General features: G+C 35.4%; 1 long non-coding RNA gene across 5 annotated transcripts in view; it reads left to right on the forward strand.

The window, feature by feature from the left end:
• Positions 1 to 1,652: 1,652 nt before the first annotated feature.
• The window catches only part of LOC132375896 (uncharacterized), a 102,497-nt gene continuing 77,061 nt past the window's right edge, over positions 1,653 to 27,088 (forward strand). For all 5 annotated transcript variants that reach the window (XR_009506150.1, XR_009506151.1, XR_009506152.1 and 2 more), the window contains exon 1: positions 1,653 to 1,695. This is a non-coding gene — a long non-coding RNA (uncharacterized LOC132375896). The remainder of the gene's footprint in view (positions 1,696 to 27,088) is intronic.

Here is a 27,088-nt window from a genome sequence, read left to right on the forward strand (position 1 = left end):
GAACACAGAGTAATGCCAGGTACACAAGTGAGGCTCAAAATGGAACCTTGAATAATTGTCTGACTCAGCATTTCCCAATGTGCCAAACACAATGTCATGACAAACTTCCATGCTGCCATCAACTGTAACCTGGGTGCCAAGAAAATTTGGGAATTCTCTTTTTTAGTAAACAAATGAACACAAATTTAGAGTTGTCACTCTCATGATATCACTCTCACTCGTAACCTGAGCTGCTTTGTGGTAGGAGAGGAAGCGGTGGTGTGAGGGTGGAGGGCTGCTGGGGTCCTTTTCATAGCTACTCGGGAGAGATTTCACTTCTAAAGGTTGTAAATTGTACTTTTACTTTCCCACAATTTTATTTTGGTGGGGGGCTCATCCAAAATTTTAGTTTTCACATGAACTAGACCCCCTAAAATATAAAAGCACTTAAAAATACTGATGGCTTCAAGTTTTAAACACTTTAAAGATAGCAGATGCAAACTAGTATGTATAGGATGGATAAACAACGAGGTCCTACTGAATAGCACAGGGAACTATATTCAGTATCCTGTGATAAACCATAACAGAAAAGAATACAAAAAAGAATATATATATGTATAACTGAATCACTTTGCAGTACAGCAGAAATTAACACAACATTGTAAATCAACTATACTTCAATACAATATTTTAAAAAACAGTTTATAGAGAGATGAATTGCTCTTTTTTTCATTTAATTTTATTTTTTTATACAGCAGGTTCTTATTAGTCATCCATTTTATACACATCAGTGTATACATGTCAATCTCAATCTCCCAATTAAAGAGAGATGAATTGCTCTTAATTGGAGATATACATAGTGAAATGTCATGGACGTTGAAGTTTCAGATGTCTGTTCCAATCCGAACTCTAACACATAAGTGGTGTTTCCTTGAAAAAATAACTTCAGCTTTCTGGAATTTAGTCTTTCCACAAAATAAAGGGCTAGAGCTTCCCTGGTGGCACAGTGGTTGAGAATCCACCTGCCAATGCAGGGGACACAGGTTCGAGCCCTGGTCCAGGAAGAACTCACATGCTGCGGAGCAACTAAGCCCATGTTCCACAACTACTGACCTTGTGCTCTAGAGCCCGCGAGCCACAACTACTGAGCCCGTGTGTCACAACTACTGAAGCCGCATGCCTACAGCCCGTGCTGCAACAAGAGAAGCCACTGCAATGAGAAGCCTATGCACTGCAACGAAGAGTAGCCCCCATTTGCTGCAACTAGAGAAAGCCCGCGTGCAGCAACGAAGACCCAACACAGCCAAAAATAAATAAATAAATACATAAATTTAAAGAAAAATACTATAAAAAAAAAAAAGAGCTGATATGTAAATTGCTGGGACTCTGCCTGACGTGGGCTCTGATCGGCATGGGAAGGGTGACATGTGATAGACTTTATTTTCATCTGGTATATCTGTATCAGGGCATGGGATGAAGAAGCAGTAAAACCAAACACAGACAGAACTAGGTGAAAAAAAGAGAAAGTTGGTCTGCAACAGAACCCAAATCAGAGACATTGTTTTGACCATTCCTGATAGATAAAACAAAACAGAATAAAAAGCCAAAACAACAACTAAATTCTTCTTCTATCTGCCTTTTTCAGAATTCTTCAGTGAATCAGAGAACAGGCAGAAGGAGAGCCATTACCTGCACCCAAGGGAAGGGGGTGGCCAGGTAAGGAGGAGCAACTTGGGCATAATCACTGTGGACACAGCCAGGTCAGACATTCCCGGGTGAGGGAGCAGGTGTCATGGGCCTCTGGGAGCCCAGTCACAAAGACAGAGCCAGGTCTCAGGAAGAAGGAGGGCTTGTCAGGAATTTGAGAGAGTAACTCCAAATGGACCCAGCCATATAAAGGTGCCTATAGGATGGGAGATCTGCTGTGAAGGAGCCCAGCGGTCAGCAGTGTCCCGGGTCAAGGTCAGCCTGGCAGATAGGGGAGCTGAGACTGCAAATAAGAGCTGAAATTCACTTCCCAGGTCTAAAGGAGTCATTTACGAGTAAGATCTAGGAGTATAGGTGGAATTGAAGATTCTCCTGGGAGACTGAAGAGGCAGAGAATCAAAGGAGTGAAGCAGAAGTGTCAGCTGGCAGCTGATGTGCGTATATTCTGATGTACATCAGTTTGCTGAATTATTTTCCTTCAACTAAGCTTACTAAACTCAGCCTCCTTCATTTCTTGTGGAGTTAGTTTTCCTAAACTCACTTTTTTGCTGTTCTTCCAGAATCCTTTGGAGATTGGTAAATAAAAGTACCTGTCATCTCTGCAGACTCTTTCCTTCTGCCCTTGTAGGTTAATATCTCCATTACAATATGGTGTCCAAACAGAAACTGTTTCGATTCTGGTGGATAAATATCAGAACGGAAGTGCAGTTAAAGAGCATCTTGTCCACTGATTTGGAAACTTTTCTTAGCCATAGGCAAACACAGTTTATACAGAGGTACAATATATAAAAAAAGACACAAGCAAGCTGCTTCGGGTGAAGAAAGAGGATGTTTGCTGGGCATGGGAGCTGAGAATCTGGGGCTCTGCTAGACTGCTTCTCTTCCTCGCCAGCATGCATTCTCTACTCAGAGAGCAGAGTTTGAAAAATGCCAGTCTGGTCCAGGTACCAATTCCTTACCCTCTTCTTTCGGATTCATGTCACATAGCTGCTCACCTGCAAGGGGAAAAAAAACACTCACTCTCTGAAGCAGCACATTCTGCAATATCTTTGGTCAGTTCTTCCCTTTTTTGTACCACCAAGTTTGGTCTTTCTGGAATGTCCACACATCAGCACCCTTTGGTACCATGTTAAGAAACTTCATCCTGAAATTTTGTGATTTAAATCAAAGGATTTCACAAAACTCCTAACCTATATCTTTAGAATATGTCTATGCTTCCTTCCTTACTGCCAACAGCATCATACAGAAAACAGAAAAAAGAATACTATTTTTAGAAAAGGGAAGTTCTGCCAGGAAGCAATCTCAACAAGATTTGGGAAATAAAAAACATGTAAATTAACCATGTGTATATATAAACAAAAGCACAATCCCTAAGACGAAGTATCTAATCAATGTTTCAATGTCAAAACGAAAACAATTGACTAATAAAATTGTCAGTAATAAAATCTTCTTGATTAAAGGGGAAAAAGCCAACCAAATTCAAGTCACAAAAGCATGATGAAGGCATATTTATAAAAAAAGAAGTAATACATTGCTGACCTACAAAACAGTGCAAACAGCAGGCAACATTTTGACTTATCATTTCAAGGTAATATGCATCATTTAACCTCAAAAATAAGGTAACGACTAAAGTGAATGGTGTGATTTTCCTTTGCATATCATGAATTATACGTAGCACAGGTTCTATATTCGGAATCTGTCAATATTTAACTTATGATTGAAAATAACTATATCATGTTGGCATTAGGCTACAGCAAGTTTCATTGTTATAAACAAATGAACTTCCTGGTTGTAGCTGATAAGTTCATTAAGCACCACAGAATGAATGTAGCCACCAAAAAGGTTAACATGATTTTAAACTGGAAATAGAAATATAGCTCTGAACAGCAAAATCGAGGTTTGATATTTAAGACTAAGGATTGGAATCCCAATCACACAGCTGGGATATCTTAAAACGGTGTGTATTCTAAGATGAGTGGACAGAATAGAAACTATATCATACAAAGAATAAAGAATGTGGGAATATCCAATTTAGAGAAGAGATGACTCATGAGAGATTTGATAATCATTCCCAGGATCTAGAAGGCTGTCATAGAAATAGCAGAAACACAGACCTACTTCCACACACAGAAATATTCAGAAATAAAATAGACAGTTACAGAAGAATTTAGATTCCTATGATATGGGCGTTCACGCAAGGACATTTGGTGGAGACATTGTAGTCAAGTGTTTTTCAAATGTGATTCAAGACCTATTTGAGAGTTATAAAACGAAACCAACTTAGTGGATCATTACAGTTTCTTGTGAATTGCAGTCCAAAAAAGTGTGAAAGTCAGTGTTCTAGTTATTATCTTCCTAATTCCCAGAAGAAAATCAGGAGCCAGACACATCTGAACTAGCATCTCAGTCACAAAACTTTCATTTAACCTCTTTGTCATTCAGTTCCCCATTTGAAAAGTGGAGAAAATCATGACAGCTACCCCTGGAGTTTCTTATACATATATTACATTTTAAAAAGATATATCTAAATGCTTAATGCTTTTTAAAGATTAAGTTATCATTTCTGCCCTTAACTTCTTCAAAATTACTTCAAAGAAAATCAGAGGTTCTTGTGTGTGTTTTTTTTTAACCTCATTCTCTGTTTTCTTCCATCATTGACACTGACATGTACAGATACAGGTGGCTCTGATAAGATAAATCAATAGGGCAACATCCCTGGGAACAGGTTATAGGGGCGGGAAAGGGAAACAGAGCATGTGCCCAGCAATTTAATACAATAACATGATTCATTCCCAGACACCCAGATGTAGTTCTGTTGCTTTCTGCAAAGACTTTGGAGGGAAAGGGAACCCTTCCATTTTTTTTCAATGGCTCTTTTGCAACTGTTAACTTTGGCTGTTGGTGTCTCCCCAGCTGGGACATTCATGTTATCAGAGAACTGGTCCCTAGTGTGTAAGCCCCATTGTGTGACCAAGGCTTCTGTGCTGGATGCTGTACCATTGGTGTTTATTGCTGCTTGGGTAACAGGAAGAAACCTGGTACTTTTGTACTGTTCAAACACTCATTCTATTCATGGCCACTGTTTATGCCAGAGAAAAATGTTCTCACAGAGAGACCAATAATTTAGAAAATATTTGAATGGGAGGTTGAATAGTTTCTATTGGTGTCTTTATTAGTAATCTCGATTTCTGAATACAATGGAACTGTGTTAGAAAGTGTTCTCTATCACAGATTTGGTTTATTGGAAGCCAAATCTGTTCCCCATGTACAGGGTATAATCTCTATAGCCACAAGACAATAAGCCTATAATATGCATAATTCTTATTCCAGACTTCTGGGATAATAGGATGATTTGTAATCAAATATATGTATGTACGCAGTGCTTATTTTAGAAGATGAACAAACTAAATAAAATAAAACATGAGATGTCATTGCAGATATTTTAGAAAGTACAAAGCTGCTACTATTCATTTAAACATTTAAAAGTTTTCCAAATTAGAGTACTGAACTGGGTAGATGTAAGAGAGATTTAGACTCTAAGGAATATCTAGAGGTTTGTGAGCTGCTGACTTGTCTCTCCCACTTTTTATTAAACTGCTGACTTGTCTCTCCCACTTTTTATTAAACTACTACAACTGAGGAAGACCCAATTCTTTGAAATTTTTTTTTATGGCGTATAATGGGTTATAAGTCCTCAAAGTCAATTGTGCAGAGATAACTACTTTATTTATCTATAAGTTAATCTAATGTCTGGAAGTTCATACCTCTTAATCCCCTTCACCTATTTCACTCTTCCCTACCCCCCACCTCGGCAACCACTAGTTTGTTCTCTGTATCTATGTCTCTGTTTCTGTTTTATGTTTATTTACGTATTTATTTAGATTCCACATGTAATTGAAATCATGTGGTATTTGTCTTTCTCTTTCTGACTTATTTCACTTATCATAATACCCTCTAGGTCCAACCATGTTGTTGCAAATAGCAAGATTTAATTCTTTTTTACTGTTGAGTAATATTCCTTTGTGTGTGTGTGTGTGTGTGTGTGTGTGTGTGTGTGTATATATATATATACACACACACACATATATACCACATATTCTTTATCCATTCATCTATTGATGGACACTTAGATTGCTTTTACATTCTTGGCTTTTGTAAATAATACTGCAATGAACATTAGGGTGTATGCATCTAATGTTTTCGTTTTCTTAAATATTCGCATGTGGAGTTACTGGATTGTATGGTAGTTCTATTTTTAATCTTTTGAGAAATCTCCATATGGCTTCCATAGTGGCTGCACAAACTTACATTCCCACCAACAGTGCACGAGACTTCCCTTTTCTCCACATTATCACCAACACCTGTTATTTGCTGTCTTTTTGATGATAGCCATCTGACAGGTGTGAGGTGATATCTCATTGTGGTTTTGATTTGCATTTCCTGATGATTAGTGATGTTGAGCATCTTTTCATGTGTCTGTTGGCCATTTGTATGTCTTCTTTGGAAAAATGTCTATCCTGGTCCTCTGCCCATTTTTAATAAGATTTTTTGCTTTTTTGATATTGAGTTGTATGAGTTATTTCTGTATTTTGGAAATTAATCCCTTAGCGAACATATCATTTGCAAATATCTTCTCCAATTCAGTAGGTTGCCTTTTCATTTTGTTGATGGTTTCCTTTGCTGTGCAAAAGATTTCTAGTTTAGTGTAAACCCATTTGTTTATTTTTGCTTCTGTTTTCCTTGCCTGAGTAGATAGATCCAATCCAAAAAATTATTGTTAAGACCAATGTCAAAGAGTTTACTGTCTATATTTTCCTCTAGAAGTTTTATGGTTTCATGTCTTACATTAAAGCCTTTAATTTGAGTTTGCTTTTGTACATGGTGTAAGAAAGTGGTCTAGTTTCATTCTTGAGGCTGTCTTTTCCCCACTGTGTATTCTTGCTCCTTTGTCATAGATTAATTGACCATCTAAACCTGGGTTTATTTCTGGGTTCTTTATTCTGTTCCATTGATCTATGTGTCTGTTTTTGTGCCAATTCCATGCTGTTTGGATCAGTATAGTTTTATAGCATAGTTTGAAACCAGGGAGCCTGATACCTCCAGCTTTGTTCTCTTTCCCAAGATTGCTTTGGCTATTCAAGGTCTTTCGTGTATCCATAAAAATTTTAGCATTATTTATTCTAGTTCTGTGAAAAACACCATTGGTATTTTAATAGGGATTGCATGAAATCTATAGATGGCTTTGGGTAGTATGGACGATTTAACAATATCATTTCCTACAGTCCATGAGCACAGTGTATCTTTCCATTTATTTGTGTCATCTTCAATTTCTTTCATCAGTGTCTTATAGTTTTCAGAGCACAAGTCTTTCACCTCTGTGGTTAAGTTTATTCCTAGGTATTTTATTCTTTTTGATGCAATTGTAAGTGGTATTGTTTTCCAAATTTTTCTTTTTGATAATTCATTAGTAGTGTATAGAAATGCAACAGATTTCTATACATTAACTTTGTATACTGCAATTTTACTGAATTCAATTATTAGTTCTAATAGTTTTTGGTGGAATCTTTAGGGTTTTCTACACATAGAATCATGTCATCTGCAAACTGTGACAGTTTTACTTCTTCCTTTCCAATGTGGATTTCTTTCATTTCTTTCTTTCTTTTTTTTCTTTCCTGATTGCTGTGGGTAGGACTTCCAAGATTATGCTGAATAAAAGACAAGCATCCTTGTCTTGTTCTTGACCTTAGAGGAAAAACTTTCAGCTTTTTACCATTGAGTATGATGTTAGCTGTGTGTTTGTCATATATGGCCTTTTCTATGTTGAGGTATATGTTCCCTCTATACCTACTTTTTTGAGAGTTTTTAATCATAAATAGATGCTGAATTTTGTCAAATACTTTTTCTGCATCTATGGAGACGATCATATAATTTTTAGCCTTCTTGTTGTTAATGTGGTATATCACATTGATTGATTTGCAGATGTTGAGCCATTCTTGCATTCCTGGAATAAATTCTACTTAATCATGATGTATGAAACTTTTAATGTGCTGTTGAATTTGGTTTGTAATATTTTGTTGAAGATTTATGTTCATCAGGGATATTGGCCTATAATTTTCTCTCTCTCTCTCTCTCTTTTTTCTTTCTTTTTTTTTTTTGTTGTTGTGTCTTTGCCTGGTTTTGGTATTAGGGTCATGCTAACCTGATAGAATGAGCTTGGAAACATTCCTTCCTTTTCAATTTTTGGAACAGTTTGAGAAAGATAGGTATTATCTCTTTACATGTTTGGTAGAATTCACCTGTGAAGCCATCTGGTCCTGAACTTTTGTTTGTTGGGAGATTTTTGATTATTGATTTATTACTAGTAATCGACCTGTTCAGATTTTCTGTTTCTTCCTGATTCAGTTTTGGAAGACTGTATATTTCCAGGAGTGTATCCACTTCTTCTAGGTTGTTCAATTTGTTGGTATATGTTTGTAGTAGTCTCTTATGATTGTACTTCTGTGGTATCAGTTGTAACTTCCCTTCCATTTCTGATTTTATTTATTTGTGCCCTCTCTTTTTCTTGATGAGTCTGGCCAAAGCTTTATCAATATCTTTTCAAAGAACCAGCTCATTGTTTCATTGATCTTTTCTTTTATTTTTCTTTTTTCTTTTGTTTCTATTTCATTTATTTCTATTCCGATTTTTATTATTTCCTTCCTTCTATCACCTTTGGGCTTTGTTTGTCCCTCTTTTTCTAGTTCCTTTAGGTGTAAAGTTACATTGTTTATTTGAGGTTTTTCTTGTTTCTTGAGGTAGAGCTGTATCACTATGAACTTTCCTCTTAGAACGGTTTTTGCTATGGCCCAGAGATTTTGGAAAGTTATGTTTCCATTTTCATTTGTTTCCAGGTATTTTAAAATTTCCTCTTTGATTTCTTCATTGGCCCATTGGTTGTTTAGCAGCATGTTGTTTCATCTCCATGTGTCTGTGTGTTTTTTCCAATTTTTTTTTTTTTCAGTTAACTTCTATTTTCATTTGTGGTTGCAGAAGATGCTTGATATGATTTCAGTCTTCTTAAGTTTATTGAGACTAGTTTTGTGGCCTAACTTGTGATGTATTCTGGAGAATGTTCCGTATGTGCTTAAAAAGAATGTATATTCTTCAGCTTTTGGATAGAATATTCTGTATATATCTTTTATATGTCTTATTTACCTATTATTCTAGGCTAATATATTCCAAATTCTTATTATTATGTAAAGTAGAATCTTATTTCAATTCTAATCAGCTTCAAGAATTACCTCTAATATGAAGGAATTAGGGAAATAAGCCCCTAGTTATATCTGTAGAAACTAATCATCCTCTTGCCCACTTTTGTGATTTGGATCTTTTAAAGTTCTGTTATATTTTTCTGGAAGTATAGGGAAGAGAATTCCACACAGTAAAATTCTAGGTATGGATGCAATATAATTTTATAACAAGTAGACTTTCCAGTATCCTTCCTAATGAAGCCAGAATGGATAGATCATTTTTATTGTTGTTGTTTCCAGAAAGATATAGGACTGTATACACACACAGTTTGTGTTATTTCTAAAATACTTTCCTGAATATAACTGAGTCTACCTGTTCAGAGAACCACTTGGACAATGTTTGTCACAATCTTAACTTAGAAGTTTGAAATACATCTGTGGTTTTCTTGTTTACTCACAAAACTCTGAGATCAGGTAGGGCATTGTAGAAGAAAGATGATGAGATTTGGAGCCAGAGGTCTGAGTTCTAATAACATCTTTATCCTTACTAACTGTATTATTTGTAAAATATTTCACTTCTCTGAGTCTTAATTTTCTCAGGTATTAAAAACAATTAATAATATTTAGGTCTCATTTTTGAAGGTAAAGAATTCTCCTGCAATGAGTGAAATGTAAAGATTGTTATATATGTCATCTGGAAGCTATTGACTCTTTGAGGTAGCCAGGGAAAACCAATCCATTCACCCCTGCTCTAAATGAAGTTTCTTTAAGCCCAGGTAATATCAAATGGGGTTGTGTTTAATGACACATACTAGAGGTACAGAGCAGTATCCTCTGTGCAGAGGTCAGGCTGGGCAGTTGAAAGATTTTCACAAGAACCTGTGTATGACTATGCAGACTTACAGGAATTCTACTAATTCATTCATTTACCTGTACATCCAGTAAGTTTTTACTGAGCACTTACTATGTACCAAGCATTGTGTTCAGCATTGAGGACAAGTTTGAATAAGATATGATCCTTAGTTTCATAGTCTAGTTGGAAGTGAAGGTGGACAGAAATATAAATTGATAATTATAATTTTAAAATGTAAGTTCCATTTTAGAGGTATGTCTGAAGAACTAAGAAAGCACAGAGGAGGGAGTTACAAAGTCTGACTGTGGCAGTGAGGCAAGGTTTCACAAACAGTGATCTCAGCTCTTTTCGCCAAGGAAGATTGAAAAAATGGGATGTGTGTGTATGGGTGTGTGGAGGGATGTGTGTGTGTGCCCTAGGGTGTGGTGGAGAGGGACATGAAGTTTCAGTGTATCTTAATTTGTTAGAGTAAAATTGGCCATAAATGATCCTATTTCTATAAAATGCAATAAGCACCTCTGACTCCCTAAATCCCTTATACCTTCTCTATTCAGATGTAGTCATTCTCTTAATGGACAGTATATTCTTAGAAGGGATTCATCAAGTTGATTAATGGAAGGCTACTTAACATATCCAGAGATCTATTTCAATAACTTTAGTCCTGTTTTTGACACGAATTAATCATTTTTCCCCTTGAGGTTCTCTCTCACACAGTTCAGTTCTCTCTACTCATTCTGATAAGGGTTTTTATAGTGGTAATTATCTGAGATTGTGACAGATTTTCTCTGAGGTAGCTTGCCTCTCCAAAGTGGTCTAAAGGGAATGCGAAAATTCAGAAAGCTATGTTCTCATGTGAAAAAGTGAAGAGGGAGACAAAATGAGATGAACTGAAAAACTTCACTTTGTGGTGCTGAAAAATTTGTGGATACTCAGTGGCTTTGGGACTAGTACTAAATATGTTTCACCCCTCCATTTCCCAATGTTCTCTAAAATGACACCTACCAAAGCAGGTTTCATAGCAGTTAACTGTTTCCAGAATCTATATGAACAACCAAAGAAGGTTCTTCTTCTAAGAAGAACATTGGGAATCAAATAAAAACATCTAAATTCATCAATATATTTTGATAAGAATTTTAAAAAATATTTATCCTTTTAAAGTTCAGGAGGATGTAGTAAGCTAAGAATTGCATTCTGAGTGCCACAAGCCAGTCTATTTTTTTAAGAATATAAAAAAAGTAGACACATACAGATATTCTGAAACAGATGAAACAAAAAGGAGGCTAATGACTCAACGTTTTTGACACTTAACAGTGGGCTGACTTGGTTTTAGTTCCAGGCACAGGCAAAGGTTCAAGTTGGAACTCATTTTATTCAAACTGGTTTTCCCACCATCTTTAGTTACATCGTGACAGAACTCCCACCTCTATGCCTCAAATACCAAACACTTTGCCAACACTTTTATTGGATTAAAGAAAGAGCTCAAGTAAACATGCTGTGATACCCCCCAAGAGCACATATCTTTTTTCACTAGCTCCCCTCGTTCCCTGTTTTTGCTAGACACTTTCACTGATGTGAGGCTGAACTCAGGCAAGACCACACCTCTTTGCTGCCAGCTATTTTTGTAGAGAAGTAATCTGTAAGCACAAATGCACTCAGTTCATTGCCCAGCCAGCTTCCAACTAGACCCAAACCCTTTTAGCTGCAAATCCAATATCATTATTTTGTACAAAACTTCTAACCACTGTCCTTTAAAGTAGACTGTAATCCTTAAAATTTACACAATCAAAGGAATGCCTGTTTATCTGTCATATAAAGGAAGAAAAGTGGCTTCGTCTTGTCTGAGAGCCCTAAGATATCCTATAAAGCCTTCTAGATCTACCAGGCAGTGATGCTGATAGATTAAAGCCATGAACTGCTCTTACCTCCCACAGTAACATGTATGTCATCCTATAAGGTTTATGCAAGCCACATAAAACAAACTAGGTTTGTTCCCATGATCTCAGGTCTCTGGGCTTAGTTTTTGATTTGCAAAAGCCCACTTGCACAGGAAAATACAAAATGTGCCTGTTACCAAAATTCTTTGGAGAATATTAACTTTTGCCTCAAGAGTGTCTTAAAGTTTCACCTCACTTCCCACCACTGTTACCCACTTCTATGCTTAGTGTGAACCGCTCCTTCAAAATGTAAGGACTTATATTCTCTTTTCCATCTCTTTTCCATAGCATCAATTGACTTGAACAAACCATGGTTCTTTTTTTTTTAATTGAAGTATGGTTGATTTACAATGTTTCATGTGTACAGCAAAGTGATTCAGTTATACATACATATATATTCAATTATTTATATATATATATAACTATTCTTTTTCAGATTCTTTTCCATTATAGGTTATTACAAGATATTGAATATGGTTCCCTGTGCTATACAGTAGGTCCTTGTTGTTTATCTATTTTATATATAATTGTGTGTATCTGTTAATCCCAAACTCGTTATTTTTCCCTTTCCCTACCTTTCTTTCTTTGGTAATCATAAGTTTGTTTTCTATGTCTATGAATCTGTTTCTGTTTTGTAAACAAGTTCATTTGTATCATTTTTTTAGATTCCACATATAAGTGATATGATACTTGTCTTTGTCTGTCTTACTTCACTTAGTATGATAATGTCTAGGTCCATCCGTGTTGCTGCAAATGGCATTATTTTGTTCTTTTTTTATGGCTGAGTAATATTCCACTGTGAATATATACCATATCTTCTTTATCCATTCATCTGTCGATGGACATTTAGGTTGCTTCCATGTCTTGGCTATTGTATTTAAATAGTGCCGCAGTAAACGTTGGGGTACATGTATCTTTTTGAAGTAGTATTTTCGTCTTTTCCAGATATATGCCCAGGAGTGGGATTGCTGGATTATATAGTAACTCTATTTTTAGTTTTTTAAGGAATCTCCATACCCATGGTTCTTTCTTCTCTCAATAGTAGCTTACTTCCCCAAGGATGCCTTCACACAGTTACTTAAAAGTTTTCCACGTTTGAATTGTTCTCAGGCTAGAATAATTTAAGAGTCAATGGTAAAGGGCAGGAACAAAGAGATCCCAGGACAATTGGTACACTTGATGGAAAAGAAGGAGTCCTACTCTGGGCCAGAAATGACTGTTTATGCTTGGAACACAATAAGTACTATGGCAAGTTATTAGCAATGCATCTCAGTTAAGACCAAAGGCCTGATTATAATTACAAAAGGAGCAGAGATTTGAAAAAAAGAACACACAATACTTTAGATAATTATGATAGTTTATTACCAAATACTACTCTGAACAAAATTAATCCAGTAAAGCAAACATGACACAGAGGGCTCAATCAGTGATCAGTTATAATTATTTTCTGTGTACGGTCTAGGAAGGCAAGAAATAGGATTCTGCCAGTAGCATGTCATTTCCTGCCCAGTCATGCTGAAAAGGCCAAATGGGTTTATGTGTTCGTGGAAGAATATGAGTTTGGTCTGATGATGGGCTTTAGTTTAAGAATGAGGATCAATTACATAAAGCTGTTCCCTTCTAAATAAGCATTCTGGAGATTATTACATTACTTAAAAGTGAAGTGTTGCAATATGCTAGCTTCATAGTATTGAATCTTGCCAAAATCTGGAGAGGTTGTACAAACAATGTTCTTATTGGCTTGTTTATGACCCATAGCTTGTCTGACTTCAGTCCTCATCTGTATCATGACCACGGTGTTACATAGATACTAGTTGTCTCTGTATGCAAGACATAGGGCTATACCTTTGGTTAAGTTAAAATGCCAGAGAAGAGATTATGGAAAATTATATATACATGAAGGTAGAGGTGGGTGGGAGGTGGAGGAGTGGGAGGAAGGGAGTGTTCCCTAGTAAAGTCAATTCACACTTTAAGTACATAAGAAAACCATCTAAGAAATATTCTGATCATTGCTTTAATTAGCCCTTGGTTCAAGAGTTTCTGTCTTCAAGACAATGCATTTGCTATGGACCACTTACATGGCAATAAGAGTGACAGAACCATCATTATGTCTATCAATCAATCACATTACCTTCCAGTATATCCTTTGCTGACCAGACTGTGAAAAGTCTTATTCAGAGCAGTAATTCTGGAACAGTTCTTCTCTCACAAAAGGGGATATAAACAAAATGCTATAATGTTGATGAACCTTCAAGGAAATATTAAAGCTGTTCTATTGACATTTTCATAAAAGGGGCAAAGAGATACTGTGTTACAGTTGAAATGTCCCAAGAAGAAAGGTATTCTAACAAGAAATGTCAATGAAAATACTGCAAAGAAAATTCAACAATATATTACCTAAATTAGCTATAAAATGTCTGTTCTAATCACTGCCTCCCTAGCCCCCAAAACATTTTTTCTGGTATAGGAATATAATAAACAATAAAGCAGTGTAATTATTTAATGAGGTAAAAGCATAAAATAATATACAAAGCAATTATCAAAAATCTTTAGTAAATAAAAATCTATTTGAAAGATTTTGAAAGTTATTTCATTGCCGCACAGAATACTGTTGGAAAGGGAAGGAGTAAATACCAATAATGAGTAACAATATGTGGGGAGGTCAAGATAGGCACATTGCATGTTCTTTCCTAGTATGAAAGAATCAAAGCAAATGGAATAATTTACCAACAATACAAAGCATTGAAATTCAAGTTGCTCTCAAATCCAGAGACATTCTTTCCATATTATCTGGATGAAAGGTTAAAAATTGAGTTGGTTATTTGAAATGATTTAGCTACTTGACATCAAATATCTAGGACCGGGTGCACAGACAAGAACTAAAATTCAGTCAGGGACCCACAGGAAAGGTGATTCCAAGGCTCCTTCACCTGCTACCGTGTATATTCAGGTTTTCTGATTTCTAGATAACTAAATATAAAAAGAAGTTTCTACTTCATATTTTTCAAGTAGAAAAAAAAAGGAACCCAGGAATATGGACAGACTATTAGTGTTATCCTTGCTAGATATCACCCTTCTTTTCATTCAGCCAAGAATTTTTAAATCATATGGAAATTATTCCACTAAGGTGAGCTGAAATAAGAACACTCCCACATAAATGGCTAAAACCTAAAGGCTCAGCTGAAAAATATATTTTGGAAAAGAACATTCCAATAAAATCAAGGGCAAAGGTTAACATGACCAAAAGTCAAACCAACCTTTCTGGAAACATGGAGGCTTCTTAATTGATTTGGAGGACAATAATTATATTTACTTGTCTTGTGTAGGAACCATTCCTAACCCCTTCTAGAGGGGTAAATTTAACATTGTCAAAGAAAGGAAACTCAGCACCTTTCTTAGGGACCTGAAAGGAAACTCAGCACCTTTCTTAGGGACCTGCTCCAAAATTACTTCGCATTCTACACAGTGGCCTATTAGCGATAGCCTTTGAATCTTCTTTATGCTGAGAACCGCGGTGAGGGTTATTGTGTCCAAAGTATTGATTGTGACCTTAGAGTGATGAGAAAAATACCTGAAGACCCTCATCTGTGCCAAGTGAGAACGTACTTCTCTGTCTGTTTTCTGGATACAAAATCTCAGCTACAGTACAAACACTGGGAAAATGTGAAATCTTTCTAGAGGGAATCCTTAATATCACATTCTAGAACATTAAATCAGCATGTTAAAAGCCAGATATTTTTGTTTCTTCATGTAAATAAAAGATAATAAAAGCTATGGTTGATAGATTTTCTGACATTCCTTGTTGTATGTGACACAGGCCCCCCAAAAATGAATTGGAAAAGTTTTCTTTAGTTCTATACCTGTGCTGTCTGATATGGTAGCTACTAGCCACATGTGGCTATTTAAATTTAAATTATTTTAAAATCTATAAAATTAAAAATTCTGTTCCTCAGTTGTGCTAACCATATTTCAAATGCTTGATAGCCCCACATGGTAGTGGCCATCATGTTGAATAGCAAAACTATAAAACATTTCTGTCATTGAAAAAGTTCTATTGAACAGTGCTGCTCTATAGCATACATTACTATTTCTATTGTATTACATTTGCATTGAGCAATCTCATCAGTAGGTTGGTATCACTATTCATATTTTATAAGCCAAAAAAAATGTGATTCAAAAGGTTAAATGACTTGTCAAGATGACATAGTGAGTGGGGACTTGCAAAAAGCTGAGACGCTCACCTAGTTTTAAGCCTTGTCATCTGAATTCTGTCAAGTGCACTTTAAGAGAAACTTCACAGTGATGAACACTTAAAGCAGATCACCAATAAGTTGGTCCCTAACCTCAGTCCCTAAAATAATCTAAATTTCCCATTTAGGATTTCTTAAATGAGATTTTCAGACTTAAAAAAGACTATCATGTGGTTATAAGAATCCATCAAATTCCTTTCTCCTTGCTTCTAAATTGTGTTGTACCTTGTCCTCTGTTTCTTTTTTTTTTTTTTTTTTTTCTCTGTTTCTTATTTCATATTTTGGATCCTTCTAATTGTGTCACAACTCTACCAACCCTTTATCTTTCATTTTAATTTACCTTAATTAATATTTTACCCAGATGCTCTAGGCCCTTTTCTGGATCTGACTTGTGTTCATAAACTATGACCTACAGAACTTGAATATTTCTCTCAGTCTCAGACTCTAAAGGCAATAGATTACCATGGCTGGGGAAAACAGTTGCTAATGTCCAGGATCACTTGACTCAGATTTTTTTTTTAATTGAAGTATACTTGATTTATATTGGCTCAGATTCTGATCTTGCAAACACTATAGGCAAAGAGATGGTCATAAAGTTATAAAATAGCCTATGTGAGAGGTCACTGCAGGCTCGATAAGTTTTGGATTTCTGATCATCAATATGGTCACAAAAATCCATGCTAATTTAAAAAAGATGTGCAGCAACAAATAGTATAAACGGTTTGAACACATCTCTATTTTGCTAACTTCTTCATGGACACAGTTAACACATGTATATTTAATAAGAACATCATCCTAAAAATATACAATTTTAGATATTTTATTCAATAACCTAAACTTCTTTATTCTTCCTGACTTTCTGTCTACTTGTTCTATCAATTATCGAGAGGTTGGTGTTGAAATCTCTTACTATATCATGGATTTGTCTATTTCTCTTTACAGATCTATCAGTTTGCTTCATGTATTTTGAAGCTCTGTTATTGGGTGCATAAATATTTACAATTGATATGTCCTTCTGATTAATTGATGCCTTTATCATAATAAAATGACCTCCATTATTTCTGGTAATATTATTTGCTCTCAAACTTACTTTTTCTATTAATATCAGCTCCAACTTTCTTTGGACAAGTTTTAGCAGGGCATATCTTTTTTTATCTTTTTACTTTGAACCTATTTGTTTCTTTATACTTAAAGTAGATTTTTTTTGAGCACCTTGGGTCTTGGTTTTTACCCAGTATGACACTCTGCCTTTTAAATGGTTTGTTTGCACTATTTATATTAAATGTTATTACTGATATGAGTGAATTTAAATATACCATCTTGTTCTTTGTTTTGTTTCTTATCAAAACTTTTTATTTTTCACAAGTATTTTCTCAAATGAATTTTTTACATCCAAAGTAACTACTATTAAAAGTTCCTTGGAAGCTTTGTCTGGCCTTCTGAATATTCCAGAATGTAAATGTATTCTTTTTTTTTTTTTTTAATATCTCTGAACTTTTAATTTAGTGCTATTTTTTATTTATTTATTTATTTATTTATTTATTTTTGTATGTGTTGGGTCTTCGTTTCTGTGCGAGGGCTTTCTCTAGTTGTGGCAAGTGGGGGCCACCCCTCATCGCGGTGCACGGGCCTCTCACCATCGCGGCCTCTCTTGTTGCGGAGCACAGGCTCCAGACGTGCAGGCTCAGTAATTGTGGCTCACGGGCCTAGTTGATCCACGGCATGTGGGATCCTCCCAGACCAGGGCTCGAACCCGTGTTCCCTGCACTGGTAGGCAGATTCTCAAACACTGCGCCACCAGGGAAGCCCCTGTAAATGTATTCTTTTAAAAACTTTTTTTGTACAGACTTTCAGTTAAGCATAGTAATGACTTCTCTCTATTCTCTGCTGAAATCCTTTGGAAGTGACACAAAGAAGTTTTTTAAAACTTTTTATTTTGAAATAATTCTAGATTCACATTCATTTGTAAGACATAATGCAGAAATCTCACCCAGTTTCTCCCTATGATAACATCTTACACAACTGAAATTGACATTGATGTAATGCACTGACCTTTTCCATGTTCACCAGTTTCAGATACACTCATTTGTGTGTGTGTATTTAGCTCGATGCAATTTTGTCACCTGTGAAGATTTGTGTGACTACCACCACAGTGAAGATCAGAAAATTTTCATTACAAGGATTCCCCGTGTTATCCTCCTTTAGTCACTGCTACCTGCTGACCCCCAGTCTCTGACAACCATTGATCTATTCTCCATCTCTACAATTTTGTCATTTCAAGAATGTCACTATTGGGCTTCCCTGGTGGCGCAGTGGTTGAGAATCTGCCTGCTAATGCAGGGGACACGGGTTCGAGCCCTGGTCTGGGAAGATCCCACATGCCGTGGAGCAACTGGGCCCATGAGCCACAGCTGCTGAGCCTGCACGTCTGGAGCCTGTGCCCCACAACGGGAGGGGCCGTGATAGTGAGAGGCCCCCGCACCACGATGAAGAGTGGCCCCCGCTTGCCGCAACTAGAGAAAGCCCTTGCACGAAATGAAGACCCAACACAGCTAAAAATAAATAAATAAATAAATAAATAAATAAATAGAGTAGCTATTAATTAAAAAAAAAAAAAAAAAAACCCCAAGATAATTAAAAAAAAAAAAAAGAATGTCCTTATAAATGAAATTATAGTCTTTAACTTTTTGAGATTGGCTTTTTCACTCACCATAATTCTCTTGCGATCCATTCCAGTCTTTACATGTATCAATAGTTCATTTTTTTTAATGCTGAGTAGAATTCATGGCATATATGTACCACAGTTGGTTTAATTATTCTCCCAATGGAAAATATTTGGGTTATTTCCAGAAGAACAAAAGCAACAACAAAAAATTTTCTCTGCTAAAGACTCTATGAAAAGAATAAAGAGACAAACTACACACCTATAGAAAATATTTGCAAACCACATAACCAACAAAAGACTTGTATCTAAAACATATGAAGAAAACTCAACACTAAAAAGCAAAAAAATACAATTAAAATATGGGCAAAAGACATGAAAAGACATTTCACTGAAGAAGATATACAGGTAGCAAATGAATACATAAAAAGATGTTCAACATCATTAGTCATTAGGGAAATGCAAATTAAAAACATAATGAGATACTACATATCTTACAGAAGGGCTAAAATTAAAAAACGGTAATAATAGCAAATGCTGGTGAGGATGTGGAGAAACTGGACCACCCATTCATCATTGATGGGAATGCAAAATGGTATAGTTACTCTGGAAAAGATATGGCTGTTACTTCCAAAACTAAACATGTGCTTGCCATATGTTGTAGCAATTGTACCCTTGGGCATTTATCCTAGAGAAATAAAAACTTAAGTTCACACAAAATCCAGTACATGACTGTTTATGGCAGCTTTATTTATAATAGCCAAAAATAAAGGGATTTTTAAAGGGCATAAACCCAAAGGACAAAACGCACTGGTGGGTTTACTGTGAAGCTAATGAAGCATAAGCTTCAGGGCTTCTCTCTGCTTGCATGGGTGCCTTCCCAGGCTCTGGGAGGTACTCTGGCAATGTGCTCACATTTTCATATATTTTTGTAAGATTTGCAAAGGTAAGCCTTTTGCTTTTGTTTAATTAATTAAAATTGCTGTGTGTTTCTACTCTGACTTCTCCTTCACCAGAGTGTGCCTTGCATTAGATGGTGACTATGGTCATTTTTAAGATCTGGCCAAGGAAGTTTATTTGGTTATACATTGAATTTTGGTTTAGAAAGATATATTTATGCTGCATGCAATCACTTTTGTGTATAGATATGTTATTGCAAGTCATCTTATTGTGGGTCTGGTTCCAGAAATACTTCTGCTACCCAGTTTATCTACACAGTAGGCATCACAATGCAAATACTCAGGGTCAGAGATGTTTTGTGGTATGATTGTTTCCTGTGGCACCAGGCATCAGTGTATCCAAGTAGAGCAGGAGAAGTAAGAGTTAAAATATGCAAAGACAGAAACTGATGTCTGAAAATTGTTCTGAATACCAGGTAAATAATAAGTAAATAATTTGGTGTCACAAACCATGTATTTTTTCCTTTCTGATGAGAATTTTCCCAACTAGGATTTATAAGATTTCTTGCGTTTGTAGAACGCAGCCCAATATTTTCATGCCTATAGTATAAAATGTCAACTATACCTATGTGTTAAGTCACATCCCAACTCTTGGGGGGGGAAAAAAAAACAACTTAGCCATGCTAGAGAAAAGATTGAAATACTTTCCCACTTTCTCCAAAGAAAGTGATGTTAAAAAATTGTTCTTATATGGAGGTAATCAAAGTATATGTAGCCAGAAAAATTATGGGAAAAACTATTATAGAGTCACGTTAGGCCATTAATCAATAAAAATATTAGGCTTTTTAAAATTTTGTGGTATTTGTAAACCTTTTTTGGTTGTTATTTTATGACTTATTTTCTTATTCCAAATAAGTGTTTTTGCATCAAATTTTGTATTCATAATTTTGTCCTTTTTTTCTTAAAGAGAGAACTCAAAATTGCATAAACTTTAGTCCTCATTTAACTTAGATTTGTCCTCAGACAAGAGAACAGAATCAGTAATAAAATTTGGAAGTTGGAATGCAGGAGAATGAGTGGTTGCTAACTTAGCAAACCAGAAGGTGCCCAAGCAAACAGTAAGGGTCCAAAAGCTTACGCTAAAACCTAAGATGGCGGTGACGCATAGAAGCATATATAGAATCCCAGAAAGGCTAAGGTCATCCGAAAACAGGAGCTTATCAAGCTAAAGCCAGAGAGACTGATTAAAGTCTGTTTAAGAATAACTAAGTGTTCATATTATATAACCATTGAATGTTAATTTCATGAACAATTGTCACATTCCCTCAATTCATTGAGAAAACGAAGGAAATGAAGTTATGCATGAAGAGTGGGATAAGGGTGTAAGAAAGTTAAATTCTCATCATCCATAGTATGAAAGTAATGAAAATATCTAAAACTGAAAAATCAAGAAAGAGAAGCATAAACATGTTATTTTTTTAATAGAGGGAAATAGCAAAAAAAGCTATAAAAAAGTTGGAAATTGTTGTATCTCAGGGACAGAATAAGTGGTAATATGGAACTGTTATTGTTTGCAATAAGCCTTGTCCAATATTTAAATTTAAAATTAAAGAGTTTAAATGTACTCAAATGGGACCTTAACAATGCATTCTGTTCTTCACCTTGCCTTTTCACTTACTATGACTTGGCGTTCTTCCTAAAGCAATACATATAGATCTACTTCTTTCTCTTTTTCTTAATGACTGCATAATCATCTGTTTTATTGATATGATGCAATTTATTTAACCAAGCTTATACTAATGAACACTCAGTTTGGTGTCAGATTTTTTAAAATAAAAAGCCTTAGTGACAAATCTCTCATGGCATATTTTTGCTTGTATATGTTTAGTATAAACTGCTAGCAGTGCATTTTTTAGTAGATTATTTGAAAAAGAGTTTTGTTTCATGTTTTGCATTTTTTTAAAATAAACTTTTTATTTTGGACTAGTTTATTTTTTTAATAAAAAATGTGAAGGTAGTACAGAAAGTTCTCATATACTGCACATTGAGTTTCCCATTTTAGTGTGGCCCATTTTACATTAATGCACCAATATTGATAAATTATAATTAACTAAAGTGCAAACTTTATTCAGATTTCCTTAGTTTTTAATTAATGTCCTTTTTCTATTCCAAGATGTGTGTTTTTTGGTATTTATCCTGCATTTTTTTTTTTTTTTTTTTTTTTGGTTTTATCAGTTTCCTGGATCTGAGGCTTGGTGTTAGTCATTAATTTTGGAAAATCGTTCGCCATTATTATTTCAAATATTTCTTCTGATCCATTCTCTTTTTCTTCACCTTCTGATATTTTAATTACATGTATGTTACACTTTTTAAAAAATTATATTACATTTCTTAGACGTTATGCTCTGTTTTTTTTTTTTTTCACTCTTTTGTTTCTTTGCATTTCAGTGTGGGAAGTTTCTATTGATCTAACATTAAGCTAATCGATTCTTTTCTCAGCCCTGTCCAGTCTACTAATAAGCCTCTCAAAGTCATTCTTTATTTTCTATCACAGTGGTTTTTGTTTTCAGCATTTCATTTTTAGCCTTTCTTAGAGAGTTTACACTCTCCACTTACATTACCCATCTCTCCTTGCATGACAGTTCTTTCAACATCTGTGTCATATCTGAATCTGCTTCTGATGTTTGCTTTGTCTTTCCAGAGTGTGTTTTTCCTGCATTTGGCCTGCCTTATAATTTTTTGTTGAAAACCAGACATGTTATATTGGGTAATAAATAAGAACTGGGGTATATTGGCCTCTAGTGTGAGCTTTTATGTTAATTTGCTAGGAGTTGGGCTGTGTTTAATGTCTGAAGTAGCAATAGGTGCCAATGACTTTGAATTTCTCTGGTTTTCTTGTTTCTGATTTCCCTCTTGAGTGATGGCTCCCTGCAAACTCCCCACTCAGAGAGAGTTTGCAGATTTCAGCTCTAACTCTGCAGCTCCCAGAACTTTCTCTATTTCAGGCTAGACCACACTCAGACTCCAGCAATGTGTCAAAATTGCCCTGTAAGTGTTCCTACCAGAGTGGCACCTGCTTCTGATAAGCAGATGTGACTCTCTGAATTCTAGATTTTGGGGTGCCAATTTGTTCTGTGACCTCAGTTCTCCAATGAGTCTAAGAAAAGTCATTGATTTTCAGTTTGTTCAGCTTTATCTTGTTGTAAGAAAGGGAGTGACCACTTCCAAGGTCTTTACACATCAGAGCTGAAACTGGAAATCTCCTAGCACAGGAGATACTTGGATAGATATTGACAAGTTGCTCTCCAAAAAAATTTTGCCAATTTACATTTTCATCAACATAACTTAAACTTATTTTTAAATAGCTTGACATCCACACTTGCTTGTATTTGACCTTGAGACTGTGAGACAAACCCTATGAGAGTAGATATTGGAGAAAGTCTTAAAAATAACTTACATCAAAATGTAAATGTATTTTTGTTATGCATTCACATATCTTATTAAATTTTATTACAATGGTGGTTGTTGTCTATTTTGATTTCCAAAGGGACTCATTAGTTTGACCTAAAGAAGGATAAAGTAGCGTGAGATGGGTTGTATTCAAATGTATTATAAGTTAAGAGTTCCTTCTTTATAGATAATAGGCAAGTAATAGGCAAAAACATTGATTTTGCTAACAAATTGATAGTATACATGTATCTGGACTTCCACATACAAAATGTGTCACAGTTTTCCATAAGTTAGGAATCAAAACTGAAATTTCTGACCTTGGTCTGGCTTCAGGAGAGAGCATAGCTCAGCTATTGTGTGTATGCAGCTGACTTTTACACAGGAATTAATCCTCAATAGTTTCAAACCCTATCTCTTCTTTCTCCTTTAAAATAGAAATATCCTTCACTAGAATTTCTCTGTTTCCTTGATTATTTGCCAGGAAAATAATGAGTGCTTTTTCCCTTATCTATCCTTCTGTGCAGAGATGATGAAGCAGCAATGAGTAGATTTTTCTCTTTTCCCACCTGAATGTTATTTTTCCATAAATATTTTTTCTGTAAGTGGAAAATATACTTCAAAATCCAGTAAATGCTTTTTCAGTCAGCAAATGGCAAAATTCTAGCAAACCAATGATGTTTTTTCTGTTGAACACAACCTTTCAACAATGATTTCACCTCACTGAATATTTTATTCTGAAAATAGGTGTTCTTTGCTGTAAGGGAAAATGGATGAAAGAAAGTTGTAATATATATTTCAGAGTCAAAATGAAAAAAATTGAGTCAAATAGTTTTGAATAACCAAGCCATCTTAACTCAAGCTTAATTTACTCCAAAAGTGAAAGAAGTGAAGACAATAAAAGGGCTACTTAACTATTGTTAAGAATCACAGTGTCATTTGTTCACTCACTTTAGTACAAATGTCTACAAATAATAAATTAATTCTATATTCCAAGGAATGTCAAAAGGCTCTCCATCCTTGTAAATAATAAGTTATGGAAAGGAAATGAAATATGAAGCAAAGCCAAAGTTTTTACTGCAGCTTTGTTTTGTTAAGCTCTATACTCATAAGAAATTGAGCCACAGTGAAATGTGACTTTACAAAATGTTATCATTTAATGTCATAAAAAATGAAAAAATAAAACAAGTCATACTAGATGCTGAGGGTGGGACAAACTGAAGAAGTTTCCGCATTTATATGGTAATGCTACTATAAACAGTGTTGAAAACTGTCCAATATTCAAGTTTTTAAAGAATAATTCAGGTTCAAAGCCCTCTAACCATAGATGTATATCTATTTTGTAGTTTAATCCATCACCCATCTGGATACCCAGCCAATTCTTTTAGACATTCACCATCTTTTACTAAAACCAATTTTAGGACCTAAAGATTTGAGGTAAATATGAATTATGTTTTTTAAAAGAGATCATGCTGCCAGTAAAAGTGAAATTACCAAAATGAAAGCTTACTATCTGAACATAAGGCTTTTCACTCCCAAATCCCTCTGCTTCTGTTTTAACAGAGTTTCTGAGTGGGAGAATGTACCGAAATCGCCCACTTTACAGCTCACTTTCTAAACCAACAGCCTAGAATTAGAGGAATTTTATCCATGTACAGATAGGCAACAATAGTTAGAATATCTTCTACATTCAGGCATCAGGAATTTCCCTTGCTCTATTATTTTTCCTCAAGTCAAAAAAAAGTTTCTCAAAAGATTCTCATGCTACTAAATTATGCTTCAGTGTTTGTTTATGTCATCAAAATTGTGGCACCTATAATTTATGTGTCTTTTCTTTTTCTTGGTTTGGATAGAAAATATCATTCCAGAGAAAGCGCTCAATCCTAAAAACTTTTTTATCATGAGAGAAACAATACCAAGAATGATGGTGCCATTTAGATGTGTAGCCCTGCCAAATAAACACTAACCCTAAGCTTCTGACAAGAGTCTTGCTGATGAGACTAATCAATTTCATGATGGTTTGGGGGTTAAAATTTAGTTTATGAATTTATAGAGTGGAGACTAACTACTTTCAATAAGTGGAATGTCAACTCTTTATCTGTGGGCTAGATCAGAGATTCATTTTATTCTGAGCAGACTAGGAACAATGGTAGGAAATGAGAAAGAATGGAGAGAGAGAAGTGGGAAATATAGTTGACTTTTTACTGTTGGAAAATCGGGCATTTCATATTGGTGATCTACTCTCAGATGCAAGAGTGAGAAAGTGCTTGCAGTAACAACCAACCCATGTGCCAGTAAAAGTCATGCTAGTGCCATGTCAAGCACATGTGTAGTAAGCTACCAACTCTTTTTGGAGACCCATTACCTCCTCTCTTTTTTCTCCATCAATCTAACTACGTTTCACCTTCTCCAAAAATGTGTTATTGTTCAGAACCAATGGTTTGTTTTCTTTGCCCTCTTCTTACTGGTTTTGCCTTTTTGAGCTCTGATAGCAGCATCCTGCAACAATTTGGACCTAAAAAAGTCTATACAGTTCAGTAATCTGTTTGTTGAAAATGTATTATTCCTAGCTTGTGTGATGCTACCAAATACAGCATCTTCTGGTGCAATGAAGTAGGAGTCAATGTAGAATAATGAGTAAGAGCTCAAGCCCCAATGTGAGAAAGTGTGTGGCTGTGTCCAATTTCCATCACTTTATAGATGAGTGTTCTTAGCAAAGTACATTTATTCACTGAGTCCTTGTTTACTCATTGGCAAGTGAGTGTGAAAATAAAAACTTGCTTCGTGGGTTTTGAGTCAATATTAAATGAGCTCCTCGCTGAATATCACTTAGCATAGAGCATGGGATATAATAGACACTCAGTAAATGTTACCATACTAAAAAGTTTCAGCAAATGACATAAATCTACGCTAACTGGAAAGAAATTGAATACAGTATCCATACCTTGTTTAAAGCGATTCCTTGGAAACGTGGTGAGGAGTTTAAGCTTGATGGGTATGCATCTTAGAATCATGTGCTGAGTGTGCAGCTTTCTGGATTCAAGACACAACTTAGAGGGCATAGAACAGTAGCCGACTGATTCTGATAGGCGACAGAGCCTAAACGTAATCCATTACGCCTAAGGCGTCAAATCTGTGGTATTCTTAACATCAGTCATTCCTAATTCATTTAGATATTAAAGCAAGATTGCATCACAGGGAGAGTTCCTACCACTCAAGTAAGGTCCGAAGGCTTTTATCAAACAAGGTCCAAAAATAGACAGTCCATTTTATGAAGCTGTTCCTTATAGGATGACTTAAAATACAGTGTAGACCTTTAAGAAGCTTCCCTTCTAGAATCATTGAGACTTGACCTTTTGGTTACACATCATGATTCAGACACAGACATGATACATAGTAGGGACACAGACGTAGAGAACAAATGTATGGACACCAAGGGGGGAAGGGGGGGTGGGATGAATTGGGAGACTGGGATTGACATACATACACTAATATGTATAAAATAGATAACTAATGAGAACCTGCTGTACAGCACAGGGAACTCTACTTAGTGCTCTGTGGTGATCTAAATGGGAAAGAAATCCAAAAAAAGGGGATATATGTATACATATGGCTGATTCACTTTGCTGTACAGTAGAAACTAACACAGCATTGTAAAACAACTATACCCCAATAAAAATTAAAAAAAAAAAAGAATCTCCGATTATTTTCCTAGCCAATTACTTCTTGCTAATTTTGAGTGAATTCACATTTCTATAATAATGTATGACTTGGAATTTAAAAGCTATGTGCTAAGTGATATAAGTGTTCCTCCAAACAATAGGCTCAGTGCTCCAGTTTTGTTCTTTGTGAGCTCCTATAGTTGTATGATATAGTCATGTAGAGTCCAAGTAAATTAGTCATTTTTTTCATAGCAATGTGCAATAGTCATTTGCTTGTTATCCTTTGTTTGTTTATGGCTACCCAACAATGCTCTGATCCAGTCTTTGACATTTATTCCTGCCGGTCAGCAGATGACATAAAAAGAAATTAAACACTGAGTTGTCAATTGACTCTTTGTTAGTAAGTCTGGTGGAAATTTTGATAGAAAAGTGACAGTCAAATAAAGTTTGTGAATGATGCATGGTT

This window comes from Balaenoptera ricei, chromosome 12 (assembly GCF_028023285.1).
Source record: "Balaenoptera ricei isolate mBalRic1 chromosome 12, mBalRic1.hap2, whole genome shotgun sequence".
Lineage (NCBI taxonomy): Eukaryota > Metazoa > Chordata > Mammalia > Artiodactyla > Balaenopteridae > Balaenoptera > Balaenoptera ricei.